Genomic DNA, 24,962 nt, shown 5'->3' with positions numbered 1-24,962 from the left:
CTGCTGCTGGAGAAGCACCTGCCTAGCAGAGGGGAGCACGGATTGGGCCACACGCTCCATGCTCTCAGCGATGTTCTCCATTGCTGCCCCCTGCTGTTCAGAATTGGCAGTCATGTCTTGCTCCCACTCAGTATACTGCGGTTGCGTGTGGTGACCGTGTTGCTGGGCTTGACCCCTGCGGGACCCAAGGACTGGGTGTCATCATTGTGTTGGCACCGCCCGCGGCTGCACGACTACATGCCCCGGTCGACGTGATGGCCCAGGCACATCAGTGACTGGTGTGGAGGGTGACCCTGCATCCCTATCCACCACAGGCGGAAGTTCCAAGACTGTCTGACCCCTTAGTGTATTGACAGACAGTGTTGGCTAGCATCAACTGCATCATGTGAGTCAAGTGACAACACAGCAAATGATGATGGGACAGTAAGCAGGACACATGATGAAACCTTTGGAGTACACCCACGTGTGAAGAAGACACTACACCAGTTGGACAGAGTCATTGGCCATTAAACAGGCTGAGGCCTGTGACCCACACAGACCGTCACACCCTAAACATGTGTGTGACGCAGGACTGAGCCACAGTGGAAATGGGAAGGCTGATGAAATGCCATGCAATGTAGGTCCCCCTGGACTCCTACAACAATGGTAATCCAGTCAAGGACACATAGGGGCATGAGTGGAATACACATGGAGCATGAATGGGCACTCATGTCACTGCTGGGCATCTGACCTCTGCACAGTCCAAGTGAGACACCCTTCATCAAGTACAAAGGATGTACCACACAGCATATGTCTGGCAGATTGGCTGCTGGAAGTCAGCATGTACACAGGACGCATGAACAGGGAAGTACTCAACAGCAAAATTGAAGCATACCAGTGCTAAGGAGGAATTGGGGTGCAAAGGGAGGGTGGAGGGGCAAGAGAGCATGCCTACATGGAGTACCCGCATGCAGGCACAGGACACATGCACGTCAGTCATGCTATGACATAGTCCCTGGGCTGAGAGGAAGGTCACCCCACGCTACATACTGAAGGGCCAGTGAGCTGGAACGTGGACTTGAGGGGCATCCTGGTGACCAGCATGTGAGTAGGGTGAAATAGTGGTGATGCGGACAGTCCCCATCCACTCCACATGTCCACCATCCAGCAGAGCAGACATGCATCAGGGAAGCATTGCGTTACTTGCACATCAGAACCATGTACACTGAAATGTGAAATGTAGTGGCAGTCTTGCACAACACATCACACAAGTGAAACACACATGTCCACAACAGACACAGAGCAACACTCACTGGACTGGGCATCAAAGTCCGGCATCTCTCCCACTCCTTCGACCGATTCAGATGGTATGAACTCCGCAACGAGTGACTCATGCAGAGTGAGGTCTTCCTCCTCAGGTGCAGGCCCACTGCCAGTCACCAGATTCAAGTTGTAATTTGAGGCACGCTTAGCCTTAGCGCTGCGTTTGAGGTCATTCCAACGCTTTTTGCACTCTTGCGCCGTGCGCACCTCATGGCCGAATGCACTCACATGTTCCGCAACTTGCTTCCAGTGGGTATCATGGTGGGCAGCCGCAGTCTGACGATTAGGACCCACTAGCATGTCATGGCTGTGGCCCAGCACGTAGTCTACGAGGCAGTCAAATTCCTGGTTGCAGAAAGGCTTCTTCCTCGACACGCTGGAGGTCGTGGCTGTGTGTGAGGTCCCAGCCTGTGCTGCAGGTGCAACCTTCCTCCTCTTGGATTGTGGCACAGACCCTGGCTGGCAAATGTCACCCTTATCACTATGGCCAGTAGCACCGGTGGATTGAGCCAAGGGAGTGGTAGGTGGCGGGTCGACCAAAGGCCTGACTTGTGTCAGTGGCAGCTGGGTGCCCTCTAATGGGCCCTGCACAGCAACATCTGCTGTGGCAGGGTCATTGACCGCGACTGTCCTGGTTGGCAGACTCACAACCAGGGTGTTGTTGGCTGCATCTGCCCCTGCACTTGCCAACACCCAGCTGGTCGGGGCAGCAGATGACATTACTGCCCCAGGGACACGTGTCTTGGTCAGGGCAGCCCTGTGTGCACCTACGGTTTCCCTCCTGGCCTGTTGGAAATCTTCCAAGGGCTCTTCAAGTGCCAACTCAGCCTGCGCTGGCAGACCCTGAGCCTGGGTGGTGTCCACAGCTGCACCTGCAGCTACCACTACCCTTGAGCCTGTGGCAGTCGATGAAACAGACTGCCGGGTCACACGGGTGCCAGTGTCAGATGCAGAAGCTGCATCTCCCGGAACCACAGGGGGTGGTGGCAAGACTGCACCGACACATGGCATAACATCGTGCTCAAGTGCTGCAACCCTGCCTCTTCCCCCTCTGCGGCCACCCTGGACACCCTGGAGTCCCCCTACTCCCTGGTCACCTCGGCCACGTCGCTGACCACACCCGCCACGAGGAGGACGCCCAGCTGAGGCACCCCTCACCTTTGGTGGCCTCCCAATCATGGCACAGATGGAGTAGTGCCGGCACAGATGGAGGAGTGCCATGGGAGGTGTACACCACAATTGTCCTGGGCATTTGAGGTCAAGGGGGTGGGATTCAAGATGTTAACAGCCCCCCTGCACCTGCAAGGCTGTATGTGACCCCGGTGATGTAGTGACAGGTCACGCAACGCTCAGGCACACCAAAACTGCAATAAAACCGTGCACGCAACCCTGCAGCCTACGTGCATGGAATCAACCTCCCGGAGTACGCGGTGGCACCCAGTAACATGAAAAACACGTACGCGTGGGACACGCAGGCTTCTATGACCTCGAAAACGGGTGCGATACACAGGGGCACCCGCTGTGGGAAAAATATTGTGCACGACTCACCATCTGACTAGCGTGATAATGAAAAACACGCATAGCCAATACCCTCGCCAAAAGAAGAGATACATCCTCGATCTGCTGTGAAGTTGTGATGGCGCGCGAAACAACACGAAGCAGCAACACACGTTGGTCTCCACGAAAGGCACGTACAGCGAACTGCTGGCCCCGCTCACCTGAGGGAAATGCCCGCGCGCGTCACGTCACTTACGCGTAGGCCCTTTCCTCGGATTACAAGCATTCACACGCGGACGTGCAGTTTTTTCACGCGCTGTAACACTCACCTGACTCCCACGGAGGCGCTGGCCTGGTTCGCGCTGCTGTGACCTCTTCTAAGGCGATGCGCAGAGTTCAGAAGACGGACTGGACCGGGCCCCCAAATCTGGCTTGTCTGGCTCGCAGAAGTATCCTTCTGTAGGCGAAAATAAGGGATTAACTGTCTGCGGGTTAATGAAATCGGCCTCCCACTTTCCCCTCTCACCCTCCTCGAAACCCTTCTGTGATCCCTCGTAGCGTCTCACCTTAGGGTCTGGAAGGACGAGCTCTCCATCCTGCTTCTGATGCAGGGGCGCGTTGGTATCCAGTTACTTCACTGGATTTTTGGATTGGTGAGAACCAAACTTGCTTGGCTTCCAGGTAAGTTTTTTGATAAGAGGTTCCCCTTGTGTCCATGCATTAATGTACTAATGCTAGTGTCTTTTTCCCGATAGGGGCCGGGGTACGGAATGCCGGGGAACAGGCACCGACCCGAGATGAGAGGTGAAATCCTTGTAGAAATCAGGTAAGTCTTTAATGAGCGTTTTTTTGGTAATGACTTTTCATTCGCTCATTAACGCTGATGTCTCTTTTTCCCCTTAGGGGCCGGGGTCCGGAAATGCCAGGATGCGGCGCGGACCCGAAATGGAGAGGGAATGAATCAACAGGTAAGTCTTAACATGGAGATTTAGCTTTCCTTACTCCCTTCTCTCTCTCACCTTTTGTTCTGGTCTTTTTCTCCCTAGGCGCTGGGGTGTGACTGCGAATCCGGATGATCGCTGCTGAACATGGAGGCGCCCTGTAAAGGTGAGTGGAATGCGGCGCTGCAGCGATCGACGCGATGAGCTTTTAAATAAAAGTCTTCCTTTTCAGGATTGTCGGCGAGATGTCTCCGGGATGCGGTTTTAGCAGGTAAGGACTTTTCCTTCTTCTGTTCTCTTCTTCTCTTCCTTTGCAGGTGATCCAGGATTCTGGCAGGCGTGGCAGAAGTCAGGATGCAGGAGCCGACACGGTGAGCGTCCAGCTGCTAGATGCAGAACAACGCGAAGCATGTGTGGCTGTTCGGGTGGGGTTTAAATAGCCTTGGAAGAAGTTCCAGGTATGTATCCTTCCTCCAATCAGGTATGTATCCTTCCCCGACCACGCCCGGATGGTAAATTAGTCCCACAGGTAAAGTAGTTCCTTTCAGGCCTCAAGGAGGCCGGGATCCTGCAGCATGGTCTGCATCAGGTAAGTGCACCCAAGCACTCCCATAATGAGCCTGGCGCCTATGGCGCCAGGACTGATGTCTTTTATGAGCCTGGCGCCATAGGCGCCAGGACACTGTCCAAAGGGCCCCTATATGGGGTTGCTGGGTCCTTCCTTGGGGACTGGATGTCCGCTTTCGGGGACGCAGGGCTTGAACCGGCTCCCCGGGAGCGGGCATCATGACAGCACTCCCCCCCAAGGCCCCTCCCAAGGTTGTTCCCTCCGGGAGTTTTGGTTTGTCTGGGAAGAGTCGGTGGAATTTCCTGACTAATTGAGGTGCATGCACATGGTCGCTGGGTTCCCACGACCTCTCCTGAGGTCCGTACCCCTTCCAATCAATTTGAACAGTTTTGACCTAAACATTTTTGAGCCTAAAATGTTCTTCACTTCGAATTCGGGCGCCCCATCTATTAGAATAGGTTCTGGAGGTTTGAGTAGTCGGGTTCCGGGTACCACTGGTTTCAGAAGTGACACATGAAAAACAGGGTGAATTCGCATACTAGCTGGTAAATCAAGTTTAACAGCCACTGGGTTAATTATTGCCGTAATAGAATAAGGTCCCAGATATTTTGGGTTAAAAGTTCGAGGCCCTTTGAGTGGTAAATGTCTGGTAGCTAACCACACTTGATCCCCAATCTGATACGGAGGTGCTTCACTCCGATGTAGATCAGCATTCTCCTTGTATTTTCTCTTGGCTTGTTGTAAATGCGTAGTTGCCTCTTTAAAGGCTTGGGTAATTGTAGAATGCAGATGTTCTACTGCAGGCATTCCGAGGTTCTGAGGTGAGTCAAGGTTTGAGGTTCGAGGGTGATGCCCAAACAAAGTATAAAAAGGACTGTGGCCAGTTCCAGAGTGTACCGAATTATTATATGCGTATTCAGCTATCCAAACAATGTCTTTCCAGTTGCTTTCAGATTGCTGTAACATACACCGTAAGTACTGCTTAAGGGTCTGATTTGTCCTATTGGTCTGACCATCGGTCTGAGGGTGGTGACTGGTCGATAATCTTACGTCGATCTGCGCCATTTGACAACATTTGCACCAGAAGTGGGAAATGAATTGGCTTCCCCGGTCAGAGATTAGTATAGATGGGAATCCATGTACCCGAACAATATTGTCGAGGAATTCTTTGGCTAGGACAGAAGCTGAAGGTAAACCTTCCAAAGGAATAAAGTGGGCCATTTTGGAAAACAAATCCACAATTAACAGAATAGTATTGTACCCCGAACAAGGAGGCAGGTCCGTAATAAAATCCATTGATAGGGTGTGCCAGGGTGCTGGCGGAAGGTCTAGAGGTTGAAGGAGGCCGGCTGGTCTTTTCTTTTGACTTTTATTTTGGGCGCAAACACCACAGGACATCACAAAAGATTTAACATCTTTTCGCCAAGAGGGCCACCAAAATTGTCGCTTCACCTTTTCCTCCGTCTTGGCAATACCGGGGTGTCCCACTATTAGTGTATCATGATAACCGGAAATAACTAGTTTGTGTAATTCCTTATGTGGCAGGAATAAGCGTCCGTGGAAATAAGGTAAACCATTATCTATGGTAAAGTCTGATCCCTTTTGTATCCATTCCTGTAAGGTTCTAGGGTCCAGGAGTTGTTTCACTCTGGCTTGAATGTCTTCAAGCGTCTGTAACGAAGTCATGCCTAGAATCCTCTGTTCGGGAATTATTGGTACTGGTTCTGAGTTTGTATCAGATTCTCCCATTCCAATTCGGGATAAGGTGTCTGCTTTGCCATTCTTGCAGCCAGGTCGATAGGTAATTACGAAATCAAATTCAGCGAAAAACAAAGCCCATCGGAGCTGCCGTGATGACTGAGCCTTGGCGGTTTTCAAATACTGTAAATTCCGGTGATCAGTGATCACTGTAATGGTATGTCGAGCGCCAAGCAGATAATGCCGCCAGGCTTTAAAAGTGGACTTAATGGCTAACAGTTCTTTGTCCGTGATTGCATAATTAACCTCGGGTGCCGAGAATTTTCTGGACCAAAATGCTACGGGATGCAGTTGGTTGGTCTCGGGATCTCTTTGGGACAAGACAGCTCCCATGGCTAGGCTGGATGCGTCAGTCTCGATGACATAAGGGAGATCTGGACGCGGGTGTTTCAATATAGGTGCAGAGGTAAACTTAGCTTTTAAATCCTGAAAGGCCTGCTCGGCTTCTTCAGACCATTCAAAACGTTTATTTTTCCTCAAGAGTGCAGTAATGGGTTGTACCACGTGTGAAAATTCCGGGATAAACCTGCGATAGAAATTGCCAAACCCGAGCATGCTTTGAACCCCTTTTACAGAGCTAGGTGATGGCCATTTGAGGATGGCATCCACTTTTCTTGAGTCCATTCGGACTCCTTTGGGTGTCAGGATGAAAACTAGAAACTCGACTTCTGTGGTATGGAAAAAACATTTCTCCAATTTAGCAAATAGTTTGTGTTGGCGCAGTTTTTCAAGTACTGCCCTGACGTATTTTCTGTGATCAGATTCCGAAGAGGAGTACACCAGAATATCATCGATATATACGACAACACAAACATCGATGAGTTCCCGAAGGACATCATTCATGAAGTATTGGAAGGCAGCCGGCGCGTTACACAATCCGAAAGGCATCACCTGGTACTCGAATAATCCGTATTTAGTACGGAAGCCAGTTTTCCATTCGTCGCCTTCTTTAACTCGTACCAGATGATAAGCCCCCCGGAGATCTAACTTGGTGTATATGCAAGCGTCCTTCACCTGGTCAAGGAGTTCAGGGATCAGAGGCAGAGGATAACGGTTTTTAACTGTTATCTTGTTCAATGCGCGGTAATCGATACAAGTTCTAAGGTCGCCTTCTTTTTTGGGCACGAAGAACAACGCTGAGGATGCCGGGGACTTTGACAGGTGAATAAAACCATTAGCTAGGTATTGATCCAAATATTGTCTCAAATGAGGTAACGTGTTGGCCTGTTCCTTTTGGAAGACGTCTTGAAAGTCTTGGTATTCCGGAGGTAGTTGCATGGAGGCAGAGGTTACAGATGCTAGATTAATCTTCAGGTTTTCTGGGTAGCAGGTCTGTGTACAATCCGGGAAGGTTATTCTCTTAGCTCGCCAATCAATTTGAGGATTATGTGTCTCTAACCAAGGGATTCCAAGAATAACCTGAAACTGTGGAGCCTTGATTACATCAAACACAACACCCTCCCGATGGCCGTCAGGACCAATAAGAGTCACCTCAGGAGTGGAATGCATTACCGGTCCAGAGGCAATTTCAGTTCCATCGACTGTGGTGATGACATCTTTGCTGGTTGTAGGACGGAGAGGGAGGTTAATCTCAGAGACCAATTCACGATCCACATAGTTTCCAATAGCCCCACTATCGATGTATGCCTTTATTGCATGCAACCGCTTAGGCTGTTCTGGATCTACGAGAACCATTGGCACAATGAAATGCGAGGTCTGAGACTTAGTTTTCAAGTTCGGCAAGCGGACCCCTACACTTGTCGGGCGGAGTCGTTTCCCGAAACAGAGTCTTCATGGTTTTTATCAGCGACTCCTACCGCCTTTCAGGCGGTTTTGCCGGGCAATCTCGTAGAAAGTTTCCAGAATTCCCACAATAAAGACATCATTTTAACTGCCGCCTCCTTTCACGTTCCTTTTGAGTTAAGGGTCCTTTAACCCCTCCAAATTTGCATAGGCTCAGAGACATCAACTCCCTTGGGATTAGCATGGGTCTTGACCAACACCCGGGTCTCAAACCTGGACCGATCTGCTTTTCTGTTTTGAAGTCTGTGATCCAATTGGACCACTAAGTCTATATACTCTGTGCATTCTTGGGGCGGATTTACAACTTGGGCCAAGACATCTTTAAGTTCTCTGCGTAGGCCTCGATAAAACAACGTGACTCTTTTATCCTCTGGCCATCCCGTTTCCACAATTAGTCTATTAAAGGTTGCAATATAGGATAGGAGGTCCTGATTGCCCTGTCGCAGGGATAGAAGTTTGTCATCCAGAGCCTGCCCCTGAGAGTGTCGAGCAAATAACCTTTCCATGCTTGCTTGAAACCTTTGAAAATCACGGAGAATCGGGTCATCTTGAGTAACCAGTGGAACTGACCAATCGGCAGTGCAGCCACTGAGATATGACAATACAAAGGCTACCTTGGTCTGATAATTAGGGAAGGCCCCAGGTCTGCATAGGAAATGCAAACGACACTGATTCATGAATACGGCGAATCGTTTGGGGTCCCCAGCAAAGTGTTCGGGTGGGGCCAGCGGCATGTTTCCAGGTAGATTAATCTGAACAGTGTTACTGGAAACCACAGGAGCGGGGTTCCCTCCGGAACCGGGTAGAGGAGTTTGCCCAGCTTGACCTTGCAAAAGCTGTCTGGCCAGGTCATCAGTTCTTTCCTTTGATATTATTAATTCCCTCCTGAGGGCATTAGTCTCTTGACGAGCGGCATGTACTTCGGCCCGTAATTCCCCCAGTAATTGGGCCAACTGATCAGTCTCAGAACTTTCCATAGCGCCTGGGTGGGAATTTGTAGGAAGGCTTTGCGTTCTGTAACGCTCACCTGACTCCCACGGAGGCGCTGGCCTGGTTTGCGCTGCTGTGACCTCTTCTAAGGTGATGCGCAGGGTTCGGAAGACGGACTGGACCGGGCCCCCAAATCTGGCTTGTCTGGCTCGCAGAAGTATCCTTCTGTAGGCGAAAATAGGGGATTAACGGTCTGCGGGGCAATGCAATCGGCCTCCCACTTTCCCCTCTCACCCTCCTCGAAACCCTTCTGTGATCCCTCGTAGCGTCTCACCTTAGGGTCTGGAAGGACGAGCTCTCCAGCCTGCTTCTGATGCAGGGGCGCGTTGGTATCCAGTTACTTCACTGGATTTTCGGATTGGTGAGAACCAAACTTGCTTGGCTTCCATGTAAGTTTTTTGATAAGAGGTTCCCCTTGTGTCCATGCATTAATGTACTAATGCTAGTGTCTTTTTCCCCATAGGGGCCGGGGTACGGAATGCCGGGGAACAGGCACCGACCCAAGATGAGAGGTGAAATCCTTGTAGAAATCAGGTAAGTCTTTAATGAGCTTTTTTTGGTAATGTCTTTTCATTCGCTCATTAACGCTGATGTCTGTTTTTCCTCTTAGGGGCCGGGGTCCGGAAATGCCAGGGTGCGGCGCGGACCCGAAATGGAGAGGGAATGAATCAACAGGTAAGTCTTAACATGGAGATTTAGCTTTCCTTATTCCCTTCTCTCCCTCACCTTTTGTTCTGGTCTTTTTCTCCCTAGGCGCTGGGGTGTGACTGTGAATCCGGATGATCGCTGCTGAACATGGAGGCGCCCTGTAAAGGTGAGTGGAATGCGGCGCTGCAGCGATTGACGCGATGAGCTTTTAAATAAAAGTCTTCCTTTTCAAGATTGTCGGCGAGATGTCTCCGGGATGCGGTTTTAGCAGGTAAGGACTTTTCCTTCTTCTGTTCTCTTCTTCTCTTCCTTTGCAGGTGATCCAGGATGCTGGCAGGCGTGGCAGAAGTCAGGATGCAGGAGCAGACACGGTGAGCGTCCAGCTGCTAGATGCAGAACAACGCGAAGCACGTGTGGCTGTTCGGGTGGGGTTTAAATAGCCTTGGAAGAAGTTCCAGGTATGTATCCTTCCTCCAATCAGGTATGTATCCTTCCCCGACCACGCCCGGATGGTAAATTAGTCCCACAGGTAAAGTAGTTCCTTTCAGGCCTCAAGGAGGCCGGGATCCTGCAGCATGGTCTGCATCAGGTAAGTGCACCCAAGCACTCCCATAATGAGCCTGGCGCCTATGGCGCCAGGACTGATGTCTTTTATGAGCCTGGCGCAATAGGCGCCAAGACACTGTCCAAAGGGCCCCTATATGGGGCTGCTGGGTCCTTCCTTGGGGACTGGATGTCTGCTTTCGGGGACGCAGGGCTTGAACCGGCTCCCCGGGAGCGGGCATCATGACACGCGCGCTGAACCACTATGCCCATGTCACGAGGGAAACGCCCGCACACGTCACAGATGCGCTTTCGCGCTAAGGGTCTTTCCTCAGATTACACGCAGACGTGCAAGATTTTCACATGCCAAATCAATCCGTATCAAGCTGGCCACGCAACAACACATGGAAGACCACGCTCCTGCCCAGAAGGCCGAATTACTGCCCCCCAGAGCCTCGAGCACGCTCCCACCTGCCATCTGCTGCTGCCTGCCTGCAGCTGCCCACGTGCCCTGGTATTTGGTGCCTGCACGTCAGCCAGGGTTCCAGTTGCTGTGTCCACCCCTGCTGGAACAGAAGTCTCCCGAATGGGATACCATCACTCCACAGCCCAGCCCCAGGACCCAGTTGCCCACCCACGCCTGCCTCGGGGGTCGCCATGTCGGGGCAAACACCATCTGAGACCACTGGCGACCCCCAGCCAGAGAGGCAGAAGGCCACCAGCTTCAGTGTGAAGGAAGTTGGTGTCCTGGTGGAGCATGTCCTGGGGCATTGTGATGCCCTCTTCGTAACATCACGCGCCAACAATGAAGGATGGGAGAGGATATGGGACGACATAGTGGTTGCCATCAATGCGGACGGGGTGGCAACCCGCGACATCAAGCACGTCAAGAAGCGCTGGGAGGGCTTCTGGTCCAGGACCCTCTACAAGGCCCAGCACCTCGCGGAGGGGGGCAGGGTCAGCATGAGTGACATCCAGATGAGGGTCCTGGAACCCGTATCCCCAGAGCTCCACGCCCAGATCCTTCGGAGGAAGGCCCGTCTGGAGTTGAGTGGTGAGTGGCCAAGCATTGGTGTGTGAGACAGGGCATGTTGCAGTGTGCTGGTAGTCTGATACTTCCCTGTATGTGTGACATAGGCCATGTATGGATGTGTGTGTGCAGGGACATCATGGTCATGCATGTGAGACCAGTAATGTGTGAACCACATGGTTGGTGCATGTGTTACAATGCAAAATGGGGAGCTGTATGCCAAATGCACACATGAAAGCATGCCAGTCTCTGTTCCTGAGTGAGGGATGGGTGCTGCTGTCATGTACATGTATGGTGCACATGTGTGTGTGTCTGAGAAGTGTGTCTGTGACTTTGAAACGCCATGGATGCATGGCACATGTCCGTGATGATGTGTAGATTCACTCATGCAGCGAGGTCACCGTTGTATGCACTGTGTCTATCCACTGTGTCTGTGGTGTACAAGCCATGATGCATGACCCTCCGGTGATGTGTGTGCATGGGATCAGTGTGAGCCATGATGCATGTGAGTTTGAAGGCAACATTTTGGTTAATAGAGGCCCTTGTACATGGATGCTGATGTTGATTGCAGGTGCCGTGCCTGTTTCTGCATGTGTGTTGCGTGCATTCACCCATGTGTCATGGAGGGACAGGATGGAAGTGACGTTTGACACTGCCACTCATTTGTTATTGCTTCCTGTCTATGGGAATATTGTACTATACCCTGATGCTTGTGTTCTATGTCTCCCTCTACGCAGCGTCAAGTGAAGAAGAGGGCAGTGACGGCGCTGTGGAGCCAAGCGGCGGGGATGCCTCCACCGGGTGGCGACGCAAGGCCAAGCCACCCTCCCAAGACTTGCCATCATCCGGGAGCGAGGGGGCAGGTGCCGCGTCTGCCACTACGGCTGTGGCGGAAGGGCCGGGTGAGCCCCCACAGGGGCTTGCAATGGCGGAAGACGGTGTGGAGACATCCAGGTTGGTGGTCTCCACAGAGGAGGAGGAGCCTGCTACTGAGCCGCACCTGGGGCCTGGTGGGGGTAGTACCACTGGTGCAAGTGGTGCAGTCCAGGGCCAGGTTCAGGAGGCAGCACAGGTCACCGCGCATGTCGCTGTCCTTGACCCTGTGACTGCACCACCATGCACCAGCAGGGATGCCCCGTCCCAGGCCCGTCTGCAGTTAGGGGAGAGTGCCAAGTCATCTACCTCTCCACTACCTGCAGACGACGGGTCCCATGAACGTATGGGCTCCGTCCTGATTGGTGTCGCGTTGCGCACGCATGACATTCATGATGACGTGCGTTCTTCCTTGGCGGAGAACGCATGCCATCACGAACAGCAGAGTTGCGACGTGGCACTGTTGGGAGGGGCCCTGGTCGGTGGGTTCCTACATGTGACGCGCACTCTGGTGGAACTCTCCTCCTCTGTGGAGACTATGCGCCAGTCATTCTCCCTGCCGTCTTCCGGCCCATATTCCACCAGGGCCCCCTGTGGACCTGGCCTGACCAATACAGCCAGCTTGGTGGAGATCCCATCCCTGCCACAGTCGGGAGTCGGTAGTCGAGCAGGGGTCAACACCACAACTGGAGACCAGCTGATGGAGGATGTGCAGGCATCATCAGACAGGGCACATACACAGCAGCAGTAGCAGCAGGAGCAGGCTATAGGTGGGAGCAATGATGGCTCAGAGCCATCGACATCAGGGGGGCAGGCATCGGCCAGAGGGCTGGAGGACCCTGGAATGGGTGTGTCTTCCGTGTGACTGCGGTTGGGCCAGCGTATAGGTGCGAAGCGGCGGCGGGCGGAAGAGGCGCAGCTCACCATGGTCAGGACAGAGTTCTCCATGCATCGGATGTTGAGGCTGGCAGGGAGTTGGAACAGGCCATGAGTGCCTCCCTGCGAGACCTCAGGGCCAGGACAGAGGCCCGCCTCCAGCAAATAGACATGGAGTTTGATGATGCCCTGGCCGAAAACATCACTGAGTTAGCCGCAGGACTTGCCCGTCACCATTGTAAATAGTTTATAGTGTTAGGTTTCCTTTTTTTTAATTTTGGGGCTTTTGGACTGTGCCCCACACTTTTGTATATAGTTTTTTTGTTAGGTAGGTTATTACATAGGTTTAATTTGTTTCGTTGGGCTCATGGACCCTTGAAAATTGAATTGTACATAGTTGAACGTTGGATTTTTTTGGACATTTTGACTTCATTTCACCATGGATCAATGGATTTACCTTTTTGCATTTCATTTGGATTTGGTTTGGTGGACAGAGAGTTTTGGCCATTTTTCTTTTGGATTACTAGGGTTTTTTTGAGGAATTTTATTTTTTTTATTTGGACATGCATTTCATTTCATGTTTGCCATTATTTTATGCTTTAAGTACTTTCAATTGGTTTTCATGTTAATACATTTTTATCTTTTACTTCAATGTGTGGGATTCACTCATTGGGTTCATGCATGTTGACATGTGGGTTTACTCAATCAATGGCAACCTGTGTGTGTGTGACGGACATGTGTTAATGTACATAGTTGACTTTTGGTTTGTGTCATGAGATGGGCATGTCACTGCTGGGGGGGCGAGTGGGTGGGGGGACATGAGTGGGGGCCTGCTGGCAGGTGCCCCTCACTGCTGGGGGGTGGGGGTGCAGGGGGACATGAGTGGGACATGAGTGGGGGCCTGCTGGCAGGTGACCCTCGCTGCTGGGGGGTGGGGGTGCTGGGGGACATGAGTGGGGGCCTGCTGGCAGGTGACCATCACTGCTGGGGGGTGGGGGTGCTGGGGGACATGAGTGGGGCCTGCTGGCAGGTGACCCTCACTGCTGGGGGGTGGGGATGCTGGGGGACATGAGTGGGGGCCTGCTGGCAGGTGACCATCACTGCTGGGGGGTGGGGGTGCCGGGGGAAATGAGTGGGACATGAGTGGGGGCCTGCTGGCAGGTGACCCTCACTGCTGGGGGGTGGGGGTGCTGGGGGACATGAGTGGGACATGAGTGGGGGCCTGCTGGCAGGTGAACCTCACTGCTGGGGGCTGGGGGTGCTGGGGACATGAGTGGGGGCCTGCTGGTAGGTGACCCTCACTGCTGGGGGGTGGGGGTGCTGGGGGACATGAGTGGGACATGAGTAGGGGGCCTGCTGGCGAGTGACCCTAACTGCTGGGGGGTGGGGGTGCTGGGGGACATGAGTGGGGGCCTGCTGGCAGGGGCCACTCACTACTGGGGGTTGGGGTGCTGAGGGACATGAGTGGGGGCCTGCAGGCAGGTGACCCTCACTGCTGGGGGGGTGCTGGGGGACATGAGTGGGACATGAGTGGGGGCCTGCTGGCAGGTGACCCTCACTGCTGGGGGGTGGGAGTGCTGGGGGACATGAGTGGGACATGAGTGGGGGCCTGCTGGCAGGGACCCTCACTGCTGGGGGGTGGGGGTGCTGGGGGACATGAGTGGGACAGGAGTGGGGGCCTGCTGGCAGGTGACCCTCACTGCTGGGGGGTGGGGGTGCTGGGGGACATGAGTGGGACATGAGTGGGGCCTGCTGGCAGGAGACTCTCACTGCTGGGGGGTGGGGGTGCTGGGGGACATGAGTGGGGGCCTGCCGGCAGGTGACCATCACTGCTGGGGGTTGGGGGTGCTGGGGGATATGAGTCGGACATGAGTGGGGCCTGCTGGCAGGTGACCCTCACTGCTGGGGGGTGGAGGTCTGGGGACATGAGTGGGACATGAGTGGGGGCCTGCTGGAAGGTGAACCTCACTCCTGGGGGGTGGGGGTGCTGGGGGACATGAGTGCGGGCCTGCTGGCAGGTGACCCTCACTGCTGGGGGGTGGGGGTGCTGGGGGACATGAGTGGGACATGAGTGGGGGCCTGCTGGCAGGTGTCCCTCACTGCTGGGGGGCGGGGGTGCTGGGGGACATGAGTGGGGGTCTGCTGGCAGGTGACCCTCACTGCTGGGGGTTGGGGGTGCTGGGGGACATGAGTGGGGGCCTGCTGGCAGGTGACCCTCACTGCTGGGGGGTGGGGGTGCTGGGGGACATGAGTGGGACATGAGTGGGGGCCTGCTGACAGGTGACCCTCACTGCTGGGGTGTGGGGGTGCTGGGGTACATGAGTGGGACATGAGTGGGGCCTGCTGGCAGGTGACCCTCACTGCTGGGGGTTGAGGGTGCTGGGGGACATGAGTGGGACATGAGTGGGGCCTGCTGGCAGGAGACTCTCACTGCTGGGGGGTGGGGGTGCTGGGGGACATGAGTGGGGGCCTGCCGGCAGGTGACCATCACTGCTGGGGGTTGGGGGTGCTGGGGGATATGAGTCGGACATGAGTGGGGCCTGCTGGCAGGTGACCCTCACTGCTGGGGGGTGGAGGTCTGGGGACATGAGTGGGACATGAGTGGGGGCCTGCTGGAAGGTGAACCTCACTCCTGGGGGGTGGGGGTGCTGGGGGACATGAGTGCGGGCCTGCTGGCAGGTGACCCTCACTGCTGGAGGGTGGGGGTGCTGGGGGACATGAGTGGGACATGAGTGGGGGCCTGCTGGCAGGTGTCCCTCACTGCTGGGGGGCGGGGGTGCTGGGGGACATGAGTGGGGGTCTGCTGGCAGGTGACCCTCACTGCTGGGGGTTGGGGGTGCTGGGGGACATGAGTGGGGGCCTGCTGGCAGGTGACCCTCACTGCTGGGGGGTGGGGGTGCTGGGGGACATGAGTGGGGGCCTGCTGGCAGGTGACCCTCACTGCTGGGGGGTGGGGGTGCTGGGGGACATGAGTGGGACATGAGTGGGGGCCTGCTGACAGGTGACCCTCACTGCTGGGGTGTGGGGGTGCTGGGGTACATGAGTGGGACATGAGTGGGGCCTGCTGGCAGGTGACCCTCACTGCTGGGGGTTGAGGGTGCTGGGGGACATGAGTGGGGGCCTGCTGGCAGGTGACCCTCACTGCTGGGGGTGGGGGTGCTGGGGTCATGAGTGGGACATGAGTGGGGCCTGCTGGCAGGTGACCCTCACTGCTGGGGGGTGGGGGTGCTGGGGGACATGAGTGGGGGCCTGCTGGCAGGTGACCCTCACTGCTGCGGGGTGGGGGTGCTGGGGGACATGAGTTGGTGATCACTAGTGCAAGGTGTCATGTGGCCTGGCTGGGGGCATGCCCATGGTGGATGGACTGCCTGCGGGACATGACCAGGCGTGCAGGGTAGTCCCCTGTGGTGTGGTTTGCCTGCAGGGTCCATGGAGGGGGTAGAGGGCACACCTGTGAGAACCCACACTGCCAATTGACGTGTGGGACTCCCCGCGCACCCCCTGGTTACACGTACCCCGCTCTGACAGCGAAAGCACATGTGTAACTTCCCCCATACCACGTTATACACGTACCCTGCTCGCACAGGGCCAATCGCGTGTGAAACTTCCCGCGCACCCCAGTAATCCACGAACCCTGAATGCAGATGGGCCAATTGCATGTGGAACTTCCCGCGCACCCCAGTAATCCACATACCCTGCTCGCACAGGGCCAATCACATGTGAAACTTCCCGCGCACCCCAGTAATCCATGTACTCCGCACGCACAGGGCCAATCGCGTGTGAAACTTCCCACGCACCCCAGTAATCCACGTATCCCGCACGCACAGGGCCAATCGCATGTGAAACTTCCCACGCACCCCAGTGATCCACGTACCGCTCGCACAGGGCCACTCGCGTGTGAAACTTTCCACGCACCCCAGTAATCCACGAACCCTGAACGCAGATGGGCCAATTGCATGTGGAACTTCCCGCGCACCCCAGTAATCCACGTACCCTGCACGCACAGGGCCAATCGCATGTGAAACTTCCCGCGCACGCTAGTAATCCACGTAGCCCGCACGCACAGGGCCTGCCGCATGTGAAAAAACTTCCAGCGCACCCCAATAATCCACATACCCCGCACGCACAGGGTCAGCCGCGTGTGAAACTTCCCGCGCACCCCAGTAATCCACATACACCACTCGCACAGACCCAATCGCCTGTGAGACTACCCGCGCAGCGGGGTACGTGTATTCGGAGGGGTGCGCGGGGAGTTTTATAGACATTTTCATGGCTGTGAGCCTGTGTGCCATGTACAGGATTTGTGCGCTGTACATGGCGCACGGGGAGGGTTTGTGGGCGTAACTGGCGCTGCTGCATTGTCGCTGCGTCACTCTGCGCCACAGCTGGTTTTGGATGTTAAAATCCATGAATACGCTGTGCGCGGAAATTGATTTTAGCGCATGCGGCTGGTGCAGAAAGTCGCACGCGCACACTGTGCGCCAGCCGCGTGCGCCACTTGTGCGCTTAATTCTATGAATTACCCCCTAAACATCTACTCTTTTAAATAACCGAGTAGTCAGTTAGAAAAGAACTTCAAAACAGAATATATAAACATAGAAATGTCATTACTTGAACTCCACATTTTGATAATTATCAGTTAAGTAGTTCCATGCTGATACATGTTTTTTTCTTGTACGTCTGTTACTCTTTTCAAATTCAATTAAGTCTTTAAAACAAAAAATACTATAAGTTTGAAGAGTCAAACAAAATGAAGGATTTAGGACTTAGACATATTTACTCATTGAGAGTGAGTCTTCTAAGAGGAAGTATATGCAGACCACCCTGTTGAAATGATTGTCAAAGCACTTGCAGTTCATCTTGGAAATAATGAAATAAACTCACCTTATCCAGTATCTAAAAGTTAACTAATATACTGCCTCATGCGATTGGTTCACTTGTGTTGATGCTAAAATAGGATAATGCATGTAGCCAACAATTTGTGGTGATGCACTGTTTTCAAATGTGAGCGAACATGGAGGAGAGAGATTTTCATTTACAGTCTTAATGGAGAGAAATAATGATAATGAGGAGAAAATATAAATGTTATCGGTGTCTCAGCATTTGTGTTTGACTGCCATTTCTTGTCCTTTCACTCTGAGTTTCTGATTATGAAACACAACTCTCCAATAATCCCAGTTAATTATGAAATGACCTTGCATGACCTTTTTTTGCAGCACTTCTTGATTATATTTAAAGTCAGGGGTTACAGGGATGCTTCAGGTGTCCATGCATGATAGCACCTTGGGTTTCATCTGAGGGAATAAGGCTTACCTTGGGAAAATAAATGTCTCCTACATGCCTGAGAAATATGGAGTGGGACTTTTGAAGGCTGGTTAAGCGTAACGTCCACAGCACCACACAATCAGACAGTTTCCAATCTACACTTAAGCCTGATGAATAGTGCACTACTCCATAGCTCTGAAGAGCAATCACTGATTTAGGAAGGAGGTAAGAGACGAAAGGAGAGTTTCTGGAAGGATGTGACGGTGCAGATAGGGCAGATGCAACATCATACACCGCCTCAGAGACCTCCAGAACAAGAGCGGAAATATAAAATAAGAAAACTCTTTTAGTAAAGGTTTTTAGGCCCTTTGCTGTTTGTATAGCTGCCACGTTGCTTTGTAGATTATGAACACAAGTAGAATAGAGTTAGTTTTGCCACACTTTAGGGAACTCATTTTGCTGCACTTCAAGGAGCCTTAGGTTGCTAAATGCAAAGACGATACAGAAAAACAATTAAGGGTGGCATGTATAGCTGAAGAAGGTATACATGAGAACATTAGCTTTATTGAGTTTTGTTTGTAACATTGAGCAACAGCATCACCATTTTGAGACAAGTTCCCCCATTTGAAGCTGCACACTTTGTTATTTTAGACTGTTGCTGAGATTAATTTGTTTTATAAAAAATTCTCATTTTCACTTCTGTTCGAAGAACACCAGACAGTGAAGGTCATGAATGAAGGGATAGATTGGATGGTGTGAGCTGAGGCTGTGACAATCAGCTATTTCCAGGACTCCAAACTAGATATGCAACAATCATTTGTGTCCCAGAATATAGTTAAATGAATACACAATGCTTTCATCACCAGGTGAACAAGGATCCACACAGTAATGTTGCCAAAGATATAAAGCTAAGTTGCACACACAGTGCCACAAATGACATTGCACCTGTGGTAGAATTAATTGGTAAGACCAATAAATGCGAGAAATAATTTTTTTCACACAGGCCACCACCATGTTTTTTCTAAAACAGCTATTCATCTCATGACCTAATTAGAAGACTGTGCACCTGCATTGGCAACATGTATCAAGATGAGATTTGCAGAATGAGCCATTCATTGCATGGGAACAGTCTGAGGTTATTGAGGCTCAAGCATGAGAGGTGAGATGGGAGTATCTGTTTTTCTTGAAGCCAACTTTCGATATCTCTGTTTACATTAATTGCTAATTGGGTTGTCTTGGGTTGGGTTGTCTTGGAGGGATGCAACATCCAAGGCCACCCTTAGAAGTGCCAACCAATGGGATAAAGACGTTTTATCATGAAACTTGCCAGCCAATCAAACAGCGAGTTAATGATGCTCATGGTGATGATGTTATGGTTGATGGGTTGGACTTGGGTGGTTCTGAGGATAGTGGAATAAGCCATGGTAGATTCCAATGTACAGGATTTAGTAGGGCCTTGAGTAGAGTAGCCAATGACTATGTTAGAATTTTACTAAATATTATTGTAATTATGTAATTATTTTGTGGTTTCCCACCTTATATTCTTTGGCCCAATGTGTGCGGGAAGAGCTAGTTATTTTTCTCCCAGCTGTTACTTTTGCAAAATAAAGTAAATAAAGCTGTTTTTTCCTTGCATCTACTGTGCTCAATTATTTTGAGTAATTGGGTTAATATTGGTGGCAGTTATACAGGGAACTGCATTGAAAGAGAATGAGTGGGCGTAGAACCTCTGGAGTTGTCCAATGACTGGGGATGATACAATTGTTGACTTGCTTGCTGAGGTAAATGCTCTGTTCAGCCCTTCTTTCAGAAATGAGACCTGCAAATACACAATAGTCTAATAGGCCTGGAACCTGTGGCTCTCCAGATGCTTTGGACTACAACTCTCATGATACTCAACACTGACAATATTGGCTAGGGCAGATGGAAGTTGTACTCCAAAACAGCCAAAGGTTGTAGATCCATGCACTAGATCAGGGGTGTACAACTGATTTTGCTGGAGGGCCAAATGTACCATGCAAGTTTCATTCAGTGCACTGAACTGTCTATACGGTCGAGTCTACGGACAAAGGTGAGTACATTTGAGTATAAAAAAATTTGGGCTTTGAGATGTCATTTTTATTTCTTGCTCTATTTTCTATTGGAGATATGACATTAGCAAAGAAAGAAACTGGCCGTTACAAAGGCTGGGCAGATATAGGGCAACCCAAAATAATGCGTCCAAAAAGCAGGGTTCCTTCCCTCGACAATACATAGGAAAATGAGAAGGCAAGATAGTCCCTCTACTTTTTTTCTGCTGCCACTTCTTAATTAAAATCTATATCAATGCTGAATCCATTGGACCACACCACAATGCACACACATAATGTGCTAAACCCATCTGCACTCTTCACTACTATTACTTATTCTGCCTGATGCCATTCAATGTGTCAACATAAGTGGAACCCAAGACTATTTCCCCAGAGCAAACTGATGCTAAAAAAACGGTGAACTGTGCTGCTTCTTACAAGTGTGGAACACAGGGCTCAGTGTGGCAAAAATCAGAGACAGATGGTGATTGTTTCAAGTTTAATTGAGAGCGACACCAGAAAAATGCAGCATATTATTTATGATTTCCACCTCTTACTTGCTACCATGAGAAGAGTGCACCTGCAGAATGTAGGAAATCACCTTTGACCGACGGATGATTGTGAAGCAAAGGGAAATGAATTGCGCTTGATGAAACTAGAGCATGAACAATGTGTTGCAAATGTTGGCAAGAGTGAACCCGGCAAAGGGATGCTAACGAGAAGGGGTGAAGACCAGGGGACGTGAATTATCCCCCTTGTCAGTTGGATCCGAGCCCGGCCAAGGGAGATCCAGGGGTGAAAAGACATCACCCAAAGTCCATTTGGAAAGGAACTCTTTATTTGTTTGTTGTTTGTTGGATACATCAAGCCCTCGAAGGCAAGAGACTTTTTATTGAAAAGAGACTAAACCATCGAAGAACCTGATAGCTGGAACAGAATTGTCAGCGCATGCTAGGAAAGCTTGTGCGTGTGCTGTGCTCAGGAGATCCACTTTGTCCCGTGTTCAAAACGTGGGGAAGAGAGACCCCTGGCAATCAGATCCTAACTTATTATTTGTGAACACTATCTCACACTCTTTCTGTAATGAGTTGTAAGGAATTGGTAATAGGTTGTTTTAGTATAGGTCTTTTTATTTTGACAAGATGCCACAAGGACTGCCTTATTTTTCATTTGATGGCCGAAGCTTGCTCCCATCTTAGATTTAGGTTAGGCATTTTCTACCCTGCATTTACAGTTTAATAAACACCCTTGAACTGTAATCACTTGTGTCTGTCTTTACACCATGGGTTCCTTACAGTAGTGCAAAGAGAACAAGGGACTGCAGGGTCACAGTTACAGCCCATAGGTGTGTGGTAGGCCCAGAGGCAGTTTAGGGATGACTGATCAAGGGAGAACCAGATGGTACAGCAGACAGGTAGGTCAGGTGGGTCAGCAGGGGAGGGAGAGAGTGAAAAATCAGAGGAAAAGAGGAATGTGTTGAGCTGCTTCCAGAACTTCAGGTGGTCCGGCTCAAGTATGAGAGGGGCAGGGAGGGCATTCCAGAGGGAGGCACCTGCAGAGGAGAGAGCTCTACCCCCCACACTATGCCTGGAGAAGCGCCGAATCCTTCGAGAGTTGGAGGTAGCTGAGCGAAGGGCTTGGGAAGGAAGGTATTTTGGAAGGAAGCCTTGTGGACAATGCAAAGGGTCTTGAACTTGATTCTTGCAGCCACCGGGAGCCAGTGAAGAGATTTCAGGGCTGAAGAGATATTGTCCATGGGCTTGAGGCCAAGGATAAGTCTTAAAGTCCTGTTCTGGATTAGTTGCAGAGAGTAGACGAAGGCAGATTGAGAAATGTCAAATAATGCATGAAGCCAATATGTTCACCTAAACTTTTTTTAACTACAGTGTTTGTTTCCCAATGAAGCACAGCTTATTGATAAGTGGGTCATATTCTACAATGTATTTCATTCAAATCATGTGAAGTAATGCCAAATGTAAAATTATCAAATTATTTAAAAAAAATAGTTAAGGGTTTTATTGGTTTAAATAACATTTTATTCTACAGCCCGCTATTGTGCTACTTTCAAGTTGACATGAGCTTCAACTTGGAGAAGGCTAGCACCCGCACCTTTGGGAGGCTTCCAGGTGATATTCCTATAAACAACAAACTGACATAGCAGGGGAAATTAAATCTGTGGTCTTCATAGAATATTAACATCTAGAGTGGCAAATGGTTTATTTTACCTACAACATCAAAAGTACATGTATTCATTAGTTGGCACCTTTTAACCCCGCTCTCTCATATAAATCAGCCATTTGCTGGGACCAATTAAGTAAGAACAATGGGCCTTGCCAAAATGCCCTATCAATCATTAATCAAAGCCTTACAAAGAGCTGGTTATATAACTCATATGTTGAGCACAGGATACAAGTTGAATTACAAGGCATGTACATTTCCCTTCGTTTGTACAGCACATGTTATTTACCATTACCTCTATATGCAAAAGCAAATACTATTCATAATTCTCAACTAAAAGACCTAGGAACATTAAACTTGTGGAACGACCAGACACTCCTTGCTAATTTGGCACCAAATTCAAATGTTATACATTAACCAGAAATGATTAAAATGAGATTAACTAACAACTATATGAAGCAATATGACAGATAGGTATGTTGCATACCCAGCTGTGCATCTGCAAGCACAGATTCTACTAAACATGATTTCTTTGAGTTAGCATATTGCTGTCACGAAGTATGGAGGAGAAAACACCTAGCATGGTGAAATAATCCCCCTCCTTTGCTCATGTAAAAAATGTGAAATCTATAATCATCCAATGAAGATTGGGGATGTGTATTAAATGGGAGTGTTTAACAGATGGGTAGGCAAATGGAAGGATCTTGCCACTCAAATATTGTTACATAATTATGACATACGTGCTGGAATTTTAGACACATTAAAAACTGCTCATACAGAAGGGGAGCTGGTGGCTTTGGCAAAAGCTACTGGAAAAGACCATCTTTTTATGTTTAACAACAAGCTGTCTGCTGAACTAGGAGGATGCTGATCAGATCCAGGAAGGGCCAGATGCCTAACTGATGCTGGCTCCATGAACTAAAAGAATTTCCCCAAGTAAGTATAAAAATACACTAACACAACTCAGATTTTCCTTTTAACATCTTCTTGCTGAGTCCCAGGAGTGGGTGGTTTGGAATTGCTAGTCTCTAATTTCCAACAGAATTCAGGAGAAGTGTAAAGTGAATTGCATTTTGATTCTCACTTTAGTTAAGGTGCCAAGTGAGTTTTCTTTCAAGAAAACCAATTGCATTGTGCTCTTAATATAGTGTCATACTGATAGCACTTTTGTTTGTTTGTTTGTTTATTTGGTATAGCGCAAAAACCAAACCTGGAAGGGTAGCTGGGCGCAGGCAGAACAAGGATACTTGAGAACTTGGTTACAAGACAATACGGTTATACAGTTAAGATGAACGCATATACAGGCAATACAGAAATACAGATAGAGCAGGTTGCCCAGAAACCACTAATCTAGTTATACTCATCCAAAGTCTCTAGAATAAGTGGCGGTAGGGTGGTCAGGCTAAGTGTCGTTGGAGCGAATACAGGTGAGGACTTTCCGCCTGAATCTGGTGTAGGGTTGGTCCATTCTGAGATCAAGAGGGAGTCTGTTCCAGGTTTGAGCAGCTAGGACCGGAAAGCTGGAGCCGCCCGCTGTGCTCTTTTTATATCTGGACACCACTAATGTGTAGGCATTAGTCATTCTGGTGGGCCGGTTTGATATTCTCTTGTTGACTCTGTTTACCAGGTAGGGGGGCGCTATGTTGTTAAGGCATTTAGAGGTAAGGGATAAGGTTTTAAGCGCAATCCTATCTTTGATTTTTAGCCAATGGATATTTTTCCTGGAAGTGGAGATATGAGCTTTATTAGGCATGTTTAAGGCTACTCTAATAGTGTTATTTTGGAGAGTTTGGAGTTTGTCATGGATGTATTTGTTAGATCCAGCATATAGGGCATTACAGTAGTCCAACTTGGATATGATAAGTGCTTTCGCTAGAGTAATGCAACTAGTTTCCGTTAGGAATGGTCTGCATGCTCGGATCAATTTGCAGGTGTATGCAGTGGAGGATGCTAGTGAGTTGGTTTGTTTCTTGAAGGTGAGCGCTGAGTCATGATAGACCCCGGGAGTTTTGACTGCAGGCATCACTTTGATGACAGTATTGTCTATGTTAAATGAAGCATAATTAGGGTCCAGTTTTTTGATGGCCAGCTCTGAGCCGAGGATCAGTAACTCAGTTTTATCGTCGTTCATGCAGAGGCCGTGAGATGCCATCCATGCCTGAATGAGGAGATATATCTTATTCACTAAGGCTGTGTCTGCCAAGAAGTTGCCCGAAAGGGGGATAAGGATCTGCGTGTCATCTGCGTAATTAGTGTAGATGACACCCAGTCTGTCCAACTTGTCAAACAAAGGCTTAGTGAAGATGTTATACATCGTTGGAGATACACATGATCCTTGAGGGACACCGCATGAAACTTGTGTGGGATCAGCAGCTGCTAGGGGGGAGAAGACTCTCATTGTCCGGTTTGCCAGGAAAGATTGTACCCAGGTTATGGCATCACTTGAAAAATGAGCGGCAAACTGAGGTGATTGCATAAAACTGATTGCATAAAACTTTTGCATTCAGTACCACTGTTTAAAAATGTTAATCTCATGCAATTGTATCGAAAGTGTTTTCACCGAAATAATTAACAATGGGTTGTGATATGAAGCTGTCCATAGCAGAGTGTAATGAAGATAT

Source organism: Ambystoma mexicanum, chromosome 8 (genome assembly GCF_040938575.1).
Source record: "Ambystoma mexicanum isolate Mex_15411 chromosome 8, UKY_AmexF1_1, whole genome shotgun sequence".
NCBI lineage: Eukaryota > Metazoa > Chordata > Amphibia > Caudata > Ambystomatidae > Ambystoma > Ambystoma mexicanum.
This window is presented reverse-complemented; position numbering follows the sequence as displayed.